At 46.1% G+C, this 10,482-nt stretch overlaps 1 long non-coding RNA gene across 1 annotated transcript; it reads right to left on the bottom strand.

Annotated features, from left to right (window-relative positions):
- Window positions 1-693: 693 nt before the first annotated feature.
- On the bottom strand, window positions 694-5,511 carry LOC128576349 (uncharacterized). The gene is made up of 3 exons (XR_008377352.1): window positions 5,411-5,511; window positions 4,046-4,172; window positions 694-1,058 (listed from the first exon to the last, which is right to left on the bottom strand). It is a non-coding gene; the product is annotated as an uncharacterized LOC128576349 (long non-coding RNA).
- Window positions 5,512-10,482: the final 4,971 nt, after the last annotated feature.

Below are 10,482 nucleotides of genomic sequence, written 5' to 3'. Positions count from 1 at the left end.
CTGTAGTCCCAGCTACTTGGGAGGCTGAGGCAAGAGAATCGCTTAAGCCCAAGAGTTGGAGGTTGCTGTGAGCTGTGACACCACAGCCCTCTACTGAGGGTGACATAGTGAGACTCTGTCTAAAAAAAAAGAAAAGAAAAAAATTAAATAATCAATTTTTCAATGTATATGTATCTTTTTGCAAACAGTGACAAATTGCAAACAACTACTAACTTGTTTTTTGGGTTTTTTTCTTGAGTCTCACTTTGTCTCCCTCGGTACCATGGCATCATAGCTCACAGCAACCTCCAACTCTTGGGCTCAATCAATTCTCTTGCCTTGGCCTCCCAAGTAGCTGGGTCTATAGGCGCCTACCGCAAGGCCCGGTTATCTTTAGAGACAGGTCTTGCTCTGGCTCAGGCTGGTCTATGAACCCAAGAGCTCAGGCAATCCACCTGCCTCAGTTTCTCAGAGTGCTAGGATTACAGGCGTGAGCCACGATTCCTGGCCACAACTACTGAATCGTTAAGACATCAATGCTCACTAAGTTGTTTAGAACCAACTTGATCCTGTAGGTCAGTATTTTTCAACCCTTTTTATCTCACAGCCACTTGAACCTATAGTTAAACTTCTGCAGCACACTTAAATTATGTTGATCAAAATAAGGAGTAAAAAAAGAATGAATTTACTGAGCTTTGAACTTCTTTTGAAAATTATTTATTTAAATTTCAGGTTAATGTGGGGTACAAACAACTAGGTTACAATGGTTGCATTTGTTAGGTAGAATCCCTCTTATAGTGGTGTCCTTTGAAAATAATTTAATTAGGGTGACGCCCATAGCTCAGTGGGTAGGGTGCCAGCCACATATACAGAGGCTGGCGGGTTCGAACCCAGCCTGGGCCAGCTAAAACAACAATGACAACAGCAACAAGAAAAAAATAGCTGGGCGTTGTGGCGGTGCCTGTGTCCCAGCTACTTGGGAGGCTGAGGCAAGAGAATTGCTTAAGCCCAAGAGTTTACGCTTGCTGTGAGCTGTGAGGCCATGGCACTCTACCGAGGGCAACATAGTAAAACTCTGTCTAAAAAAAAAGAAAAGAAACAAAAGAAAATAATTTAATTAATGATGTTTGAAAATTTTTGCAGCAAACCTAAAGTTCCTCTGACAACGCATTGGTGTGCCATACGCAGAAAATCGCTGCCTTCTGTATTTCTTTTTGCTTAGAGTCTCTATGGACCTTCACCTTAGGTGTAAGGCCAGGTTAGATTAGGTCCTTCAAGTTACTTCAGCATCCATGGTGCTTTGTGCTGATCAGATACTAGAGTCCAGGAAGATTTTATGCAGATGAAGAAACTAAGTTAGTCAGCTATTAACTTCATGGAGGTCATCTACTCCAAGCAGATTCACAATTTTATGAAACCTGAAGATTATGCAATTGTTGGAGCCCTCTTTAAGGACAATAATGCAAAATAAGAGATTTGAAATGAGTAAAGGGCTGGCGAGGGGCATCTGCAAGTGAGAGGCCCTGAAGTATCAGATTCATTCTCTTTATTGACCTCTGTGACTAGATGTAAATAGTGGAAATGGAATTCAAACCCATCTTTGTCTCCAAAGACACAAAATGGGGATTTCTTTTTTTTTTGTTTTAGCACTCCCTGGCCAGGTTCGAACCCACCAGCCCCAGTGCATGTGGCCGGCACCCTAACCACTGAGGGATTTCCATTCCCTAAATATAACAACAGAAAACCAGGGCTGTGAAGGTCCTTCCCACACTTGATTATCTTGAGGAAGGGAACTGGGAGTGGGAACCTAAGTCCTCTATCTTCTCAATGAAAGGTTAAAGGTTCCCAAGTGATGGATGAGGGCTTTGGTATCAAAGCTGAGTTTGAATTTGGCTTCATCACTTCCTACCCGTATGATCTGGGAAAGTTATTTACTTTCTTTGAGAGTACTAAGGCAATGTATCCACGCTTGACCAGATTATGAGGAATAAAACAGTTTGCCGTGTTACACTTTGCCTGGGGATGCCCCAGTCAACAGACCTGACCTGCCCTCTGCCCTTCCAATCACTCTCTTTAACTACAGTGAAAGTGCTGGGTCTGCAGTGCTGGGTCTCCCTCTCCTTCCTCTGCTCCCCACAAATGTCATGTGTATATAGAGGTGAAATAAACATAGACAAGCTAGCTGATAGAGTTTCCTTTGTGTGTGGGCAAACTCAGTAAATGCACATATATGGCAAGCAACTGGCTGCAAAAGATGCAAATCAGACCAACTTGGCAGATCTTCGCTTGGTATCTTGTCTTGGTTCAGCAGCTGGCTGTGTCTATTTTCTGGAGTTCACCATTACCCATAGACTTAGGTGGAAACTCCTTATCCTGGCCTCAACCTAACCCTCCAACATTTTGTCTCTCTATGAGCCAATGAGGACCTCTCTTTAGCCCGACTTGTCCTCTCTGACCCTTATACATCCATGATAGCCTCAACAGAAAACTACTTCCCTCCTTTTTCTCAGTGCCAATTCCTACCCATCCTTCAGAGGCAGTTTAAGCCTTCTCTTGTAGTGACCATTTTTCTGGCTGATCCCGCCCCTGGGTGATCTACACAACTTCTTCCACACCCACCATTTGTACCATACACTCAGATCTTAACCACACACTGCCTTATTTAGTTCTTTAAGTTTCAGAGAGTTTGTTTTTCCTTCCAACTGTATTATAAGTATAATGCAGTGTCATGAAAATAACATCTGGTTGCAAGCAGAGATTTGGCTTCTGTTTCTAACTTGCTGTATAACCCGAGGCAAATATCTTTCCTCACTTGTTTTTTCTGAGACAGAGTCTCACTATGTCATCCTTGGTAGAGTGCTGTGGCATCACAGCTCACAGCAACCTCAAACTCTTGGGCTGAAGCGATCCTCTTGCCTCAGCCTCCCAAGTAGCTAAGACTACAGGCGCCCGCCATAACGCCCGGCTATCTCCTCACTTGCTTTAACTCTGAAGTGAAAGAGTCAAGATTAGGACCTTCTCCATAGGACTCAGCCTGGTGATACCTATAAAGTCTCATTTAACAGCTGGGTGTGGTGGCTCATGCCTATGATCCTAGCACTTGAGTGAGTTGAGCTCATGAGTTCGAGACCAGCCTGAACAAAAAGCAAAACCCTGTCTCTACTAAAAATAGAAAAACGGAGGCAAGAGGATTGCTTGAGCCCAAGAGTTGGAGGTTGCTGTGAGCTATGATGCCACAGTACTCCACCCAGGGCGACAGCTTGAGACTCTGTCTCAAAAAAATGAAATAAAATTAAATTAAAAAATGAATAAAATCTCATTTAACAAACATTCAAATATCTGTTGATCACTTGCACTCAAAGCACAGAACCAGGTGCTAAAGGATGAATAAAGGCAAACCAGACAGTCCTGGCTCTCAAAAAACATGCAGGACAAAGGAGAACCAGGTGCACAAACTTACTTGTGGGTCAGGAGCTGAAAGATCAGGAGTATCATCTGTCTGGAATTCTGTCTATAACAGTCACTTTGTCTCCCCATCCCCCCGTCTGGCCCCATGACTGACTTCATATGCTGAACCGTACCTTTCTCCATCCCAGCAGCCTACCATGCACACCTGTCCTTCCTACCACAGCTGGTTGATGCTACACACCATCGCCCCTGGTATTTTTTTTCTCTTTCTTTCATTTGCACTGAAGGAATATACCCCTCGTACAAGTCTGCCATGTTACACTTCGCCTGGGGATGCCCCAGTCAACAGACCTATCCTGCCCTCAGCCCCTCCATTCACTCTCTACCAGCAACCTTGAAATCAGTCGTCCAAGGCCCAGCCTGCCTGGCTACAGTACGAAACTGAGGGATCAGGAAGAGGAGTAGGCACGCTAAGAACATAGCATAGTGCCTAGCACAGAATGATTCTTTTGATTACTTTGGTAGAAGCCAGATGTTGTCTGCACACTTTACCTGCATTAACTCACTCCATCTGAACACATCTCTGTGCCATAGTTACAGTCATCATCCTTGGTTTACAAATAAGGAACCAGAGGCAGAGACAAGTCAAATGACTCACCCAAGATAGCAAAGAGGTGGAGAGCCGGTTGGAATCCAGGCAGTCTGAATCCATAGTCTGCTTCTCTTTGTAGTGAAGGTTCAGCGAAAGTTCTCCATCTTTTTTTTCTGCCAGTCTGATCTATCTCCTGGGGCGACCTTCAGACAGAAAAAAGGTAATGGGCATTTTCCCTGGGAAGGGGAGGAGGTTGGGAAGGTGTCAATTGGATGACAAGGGCTGGAAGCTAACAGTTTCAGTGTAGTCCTATGACCCTGAGCAGCAGGAAGGGGTCAAGGAAGAAGAGAGCAGCCCCTGGCAACAGGGGTGTGTGTGTCTGATTCTGGTCTTAGTTCCAGATCTAGGAAATCCTTCCACGGTTCTGTTCTTTTTTAAAGTATCCGCTTAATTCAAGAATAATGTACATAAAACACAATTTACCATTTTTAGTGCACACTTCAATGAATTTTGACACCTGTATACAGGCTGTGATCACACCTCCCCACCCCCCAAATTCCCCCCTGCCCCTTCCTAGTCAATTCCTTCCCTCCATCCCTATCCCCTGGCCACCTCTGATCTGCTCGCTGCCACTATAGTTTTGTATTTTCAGGGGTTTCACAGGAATAGAATCATTACAATTGTCTGTTTTTCTTTCACATAGCTAATATTTTGAGGTTCCTTTGAGATAGTATTTATATCAGTAGTTTGTTCCTTCTTACTGGTGATTAGCGTCCCATTGTATGGATATACAGCCATGAGTTTATTCACTTTCCTATTGATGGACATTTTGATTATTTCCCGCTTTCGGCTATTCTGAATATAAGCATTTATGAATACTCATGTATAAGTCTTGGTGTGTGCCTATGTTTTAATTTCTCTCGGGCAAAGCCTAGGATTGGGATCGCTATATGGTCGCTATATGTTTAGGTTTATACCTTTCCACCTTTCTGAACCCTGGGCTTCCCCACTCTGAAAGAGAGAGGGGAGAGCGTCGGGCTAGGTCGGCTCCATTCCGGTAACGCCGAGGTGCGGGCAGACCGGACAATGCAGGTCTGTGTGTAGGACTCAGAAAGGCGGTGTTTCTGCAGCAGGAATGCGTCCATTCAGAGACTGAGAGGACGCCGGTCTGTGGACATGGACAGGAAACTTAAGGAAGAGGAGCTGCCAAGTGGGGGCGCAGGGAAGAGGAGGGAGCAGCCCCGCGGCCACAGCTGCAAAGTCAAGGGCTGAGGGCCAGCGCAGGGCCGCAGCCCGGGGCCGAGCAGGGGAGCGGGCGGGGGAGCCGGGCCCCAGGCAGGCTCCGGGGAGCGCCGGCGGCCGAGCCCCGCCCCTCCCATCTCCGCGGCCGTCAGACCCCGCCCACAACACGAGTCACGTGCGCGCACGCACCTCCCTCGGCGCGGGCTCGGGGCGCGCCGGCGCGGCGGGGCCGCGGGGTCCCTGGGTAGCAGGCTCCGGGGGCGGGAGGGGCGCTCGGCACCCGGCCGGGCGGCAGGCGCCGGCGGGCGGACGCCGCTAGGGGGCAGGGGGCCGGGCGCGGAGGGGCGGGGCCTGTCGCGAGGGGCGGGGCCTGTTGCCAGGGCTGGCGCAGGAAACCGGGCGAAGGGGCCGGCCCTCCTGGCGGCTGGCTCGGGAGCCTGTTTACTCTAGGCGGGGGAGCTTTAACCGGAGGGCGGGCGGGCGAACGGGAAAACGCGGAGCCGGAGCGCCGAGCCGCGGAGCCGGAAGCGGGGCGGGAGCGGCGCGGGCCGGGGCGAGGGGCGCTGCGAGGAGAGTGGCCAGGCCGCCGCGGTCACAGGAGGGTCTGGCTGTTGGGTTCTCTTTATTTTATAACAATGCCCAGCTTGCCCGGGGCTCCCTCCTGCTCCCGCCCTCCGTCCCCCAGCCACACACACACGGGGGGAGTTGGTGGAGGGGCAGGCAGACAATTCTTTCGCGCAGAAATTAGTGTGCCCAGGGATGGGGATCTCTGCCTTCGGAGGTGGATGTCAGTTGTCTGTGGTCCCTGAGCGGATCTCTGCCACTTTTCTTAATCCAGGAAATGATTCGGCTGTAGTATCCTCATGTAGTATGTGTGACTACATTTGCACAAATAAATTGATTTTAGTCTGTATTCTAGGAGGTCTAGCCTCCTAGAACATTTTCTAATATGTATGGTAGATGACTTTTTCCTAAAATGCAAAGTACTCCACAAATGTATTAGCATGAAAGGAGACGACAGCAGGCACTGTTGCAATACCTTCTTCAACTAAGTCAGTTTTTTATTATCATAAAACTACAGAGTATGGAGATACTGTAACGTAATTTAGTAATGTACTAGTAACTACCATAGGACCATTTTATGCACGAATTGAGGCGCAAAGAGACAAAAGTGGTTTGTCAGAAGTCACCAAGCTAGTAAAAAAGCACAGGGGCATGAATCCTGTGATTTCCAAAAGGCGTCCCTTCCCCTACTTGTGTAAAGGACAAATGTGATTTTCTTTGTCCAGTGTTCCTAGGGGCGGTCACTTCTCTATTCCCTGTGGTTTTATTTGGGCACACCAGCCTCCTATCCAACTTTCTGGCAACAGTGATCCACAGGGTAAGCATTTTAACTGAGCAGAATCGATTATAGTCTTTGTCTGGAACTAATATATGAAATTGAGAGAGAAAAATTTGCTTTCTGCTAGTGTTACTAAGTTGAGAGTCATAGTTGGTAGCTGCCAGCAGTCATCTTCCCAAATGTATGACGGAAGTGCTGATAGGAAGGGGCAACAGAAGTGGGAGATTCAGAAAACAAATCCTGACAACTTTGTTTAAACTTAGGATCTGGCTGTGTCTGTGCCAGTTACACTCCTGGATTTCCCAGTTAAGTAAGCCGACAAGTTCATTTTTTTTTTTTTTTTTTTTGCTTAAGCTAGCATGAATTGAGTTCCTGTCACTTGTCTCCAAAAAGAGGCCTGACTAATATGTTTGGCACAGTGTTATTTATTTGTTCCTCAAAGAATAATGGAAGCCAGCCACAACTATCACTTCTTAAGTGTTCTACTTCCCATAATGAGTCATAGCAAGTGTGAATCCTGTGGATATGGGTAGACAGGAGAAAATCTAATTCTTCTTCAATATTATTGCTAATATAAACAGAAAAGAATTCAACGAGCCCAAATTAGAGGTTGTGTAGATAACATTTAATCTTGGGATACTGTGAAGTCCTGAATCATGAAGAGGATAAGAATGAGAGTTTTGAGATGAGATTACTACAAGATTTTTTGAGACATGAGAAAGAAAGAAGAAAGGAAAATAGCCGGGCGTTGTGGTGGGCGCCTGTAGTCCGAACTACTTGGGAGGCTGAGGCAAGAGAATCATTTAAGCCCAAGATTTGGAGGTTGCTGTGAGCTGTGACAGCACAGCACTCTACCGAGGGCAACAAAGTGAGGCTCCGTGTCAAAAACAAAAAAAGAAGAAGAAAAGAAAGACAGACCAATAACAGCTATTTTATCAGTTGATTAAAGCTGAAAAATGGGAAGGTGAGTGGGTCACTTTCAAGAAAGAAATGAGAGGGCAGGTGGCTCGGCACCTGTGGCTCAAATGGCTAAGGCGCCAGCCACGTACACCTAAGCTGGCCGGTTCGAATCCAGCCCAGGCCCGCCAAACAATAACTGCAACCAAAAAATAGCCGGGCATTGTGGCGGGTGCCTGTAGTCCCAGCTACTTGGGAGGTAGAAGCAGGAGAATTGCTTGAGCCCAAGAGTTGGAGGTTGCGGTGAGCTGTGATGCCACAATAACCTACCCAGGGTGACAGCTTGAGGCTCTGTCTCAAAAAAAAAAGAAAAGAAAAGAAATTAGAGGGCAGGACGTTGAATTAAAAGGAACAAGGTCACTTGGAATCACAGAATGGAGACAGTTGGAGTCCCTGACAGGTCATTTACCTTACTCCTGAACAAATCTAGTAATGGACAGCTGGGCAGATCACCAAGCAAAAGGTGGCCAGTGGTCCATGGAGAATAGGTAAGGATAGTCTTTTCACCTACTTTGTCAGCCATGGTGATTCTAAGCATCTGGGGATACAATTATAGAGGCCCGATACATACTCCTTGAGAACTCATCAGGAAAACTGAGACTGGTCTGAATTGGTGTGAAAAGAAAAAAAAAAATTACGGTGTATACAATACCAATCCCTGCACACTGCCTGACTTCCAGGGAGGCAGATGCTTTGCTGGCCCAGTCAATAGCTAAGTCCTTAACAAAGTGGAGAAGCAGAAGTTAGGAGCAGGCAGTATTCCTCTACTTGAGAAAGGAGGAGAGAGAGGAAAGAGTGATCAGGAAGTGAGAACAGAAGAAGAGAAAGGACAAGGAGAGGACTGACAGCTGTGGGGAGCAAGACCTTGGGGAGAGACATTTGGAAAGAGGATTTGTGAAAGTTGTGCGTTGGGCAATGAAATTCCTCTGGCTTCCTCCTATGAGGATGTCCATAAAGACTTATGTTATTTGGGTGGGACGCAGTGGCTCATGCCTATAATCCTAGCACTCTGGGAGGCTGAGGCAGGAGGATCATTTCAGCCCATGATTTGAGGTTGCTCTGAGATATGACACCAGGGCACTCTACCAAAGGCAACAAAGTGAGACTCTGTCTAAAAAAAAAAAAAGACTTGTTATTTTTCAGGCTTTTTCGAATTGCATTTGTTTTTCTCCTGGCCTTGTCATCACCTAGACTTCACAATTTTGCCATCAGCATTTCATAACCCTTCCAGTTAACCACCAGTGCTGTAACATCTCACCTCCTGCACTTTTTCCTGATTCCCAGAGGTGGTCAGAGTGACTATGATCACTTACATTTATCAGGTGGTAGGTTAGCACATTGGGAATGCTGCTGATGGATGCTAAAGTAAATGACGGTAACGATTTTCCAGTCATTTGGTTATTATTCACCAAATAATTCCAATTACCAATAATTTGGTAATTATACACCAAATTATTCGTTCAAAGGAGCCTGGCAGCATATTGGCTAGTAAATTTCAAAGATTTTTTGGGGGGCAATTTGTTTGGATCAGAAGATAAGCCATGATGGAAGAAAGGAAATATCTGGGGAAGAACAACCTAGCCTCCTCTGGGAGTGGATTGAGGTCTAGTTTCTCTATATGACAGATCTTCACCCCCACCTTTGAGTGTAAAATTACTGAACGTCTAGTCCCAGCCATTTCTCTGGCCCTCAGGAATCGTTGACAGCTTGTCAGAAGTGATTTGGGAGGCAATCAATTACTCTATCAGAGGGAGGAGGCTGGGATTTGTAAATCAACACCTTATAAGTGAAAAAATTGAGACAGGCCATGTCCAAGACAAGCATTGGAAAATCGGAGTGCTCCCAGGTGGATAATATAGAAGGGTAATTGAACAGGGTTTTAATAATTCACAGGCCTTCCACACTGATATATTATAAGGATTACTAAGGCAGGACGTGGCCTAAAGCCAGATGAATTGCAGGTTAGGAGAATCGATGTTGTGACTAGATATCTTATCAAGGTAATACTCTGGGTTTTGTGGGCAAGTATTTGATTGATTCTCTCTCAAAAGCCAACAATAAGACTTACTCTTCCTCACCTAAATGCATTTAGGCAGGTCTCTGAAAAGAGAAGAAGCTTTCTGCCAGTAAATGATTTAAACTTGGTGCCTTTATCCATTTTGTGGTGCTATAACAGAATACGACAGACTGGGCAATATATAATGAACAGAAATTTCTTTCTAACAATCTGGAGAGTGGAAAGCCCCAAATCAGGCAATTTGTCAAGGGCCTTCTTGCTGTATCGTAATGTGGCAGAAGCACATTACAATAGAGAGAGAGTGAGAGGGCCAAACTCGGCCTTTTATAAGGTGCCCGCTCTTGTGATAGTGACCTTGATGTGTTTGGGAGGGCAGTGCCCCTTGGCCCAGACACCTGCCATTTGATTCTACCTCACAACACCATAGCACTGGGGATACAGTAAACTTTGGGGGATGCATTCAAACCACAGCACCAGGAAAATTTAAATTCCAAGGAGAATCTAAGTTTCAGGACTTGCTATCTATAGTGAAACTCAAGAATTTCATATCATATGTCACCTCACTTGGGCTTCTAGTATGTTCTTGTCTTGTCTTACACCATTGGACATCCCGTTGGGTAGTGAAGGAGGCCAGTGTCTGACGGGGGTAAGAAACCACGCTGACTGTGAACGCAATTAGATGTCTGGTGCAAACAGGGAACAGAGCCTGGTATTCAATTCCCAAGACCCAGACATAGTCATAAAATGATTAGCACCATTTAAAATGCCTTTTATTTGGAGTTTCATCTGGTTGGCTTTTGGGCTTATGGACTTTTAAAAAGTTTCATTTTGTTGGTCAAGAAGTTGTTCAGTTGGCCAGGTGTGGTGGCTCACGCCTGTAATCCCAGCACTCTGGGAGGCCAAGGCAGTCAGATTGCCTGTGCTCACAGTTTCGAGATCAGCCTG

This window comes from Nycticebus coucang, chromosome 24 (genome assembly GCF_027406575.1).
Source record: "Nycticebus coucang isolate mNycCou1 chromosome 24, mNycCou1.pri, whole genome shotgun sequence".
In the NCBI taxonomy this organism is placed as follows: domain Eukaryota; kingdom Metazoa; phylum Chordata; class Mammalia; order Primates; family Lorisidae; genus Nycticebus; species Nycticebus coucang.
This window is presented reverse-complemented; position numbering and strand designations above follow the sequence as displayed.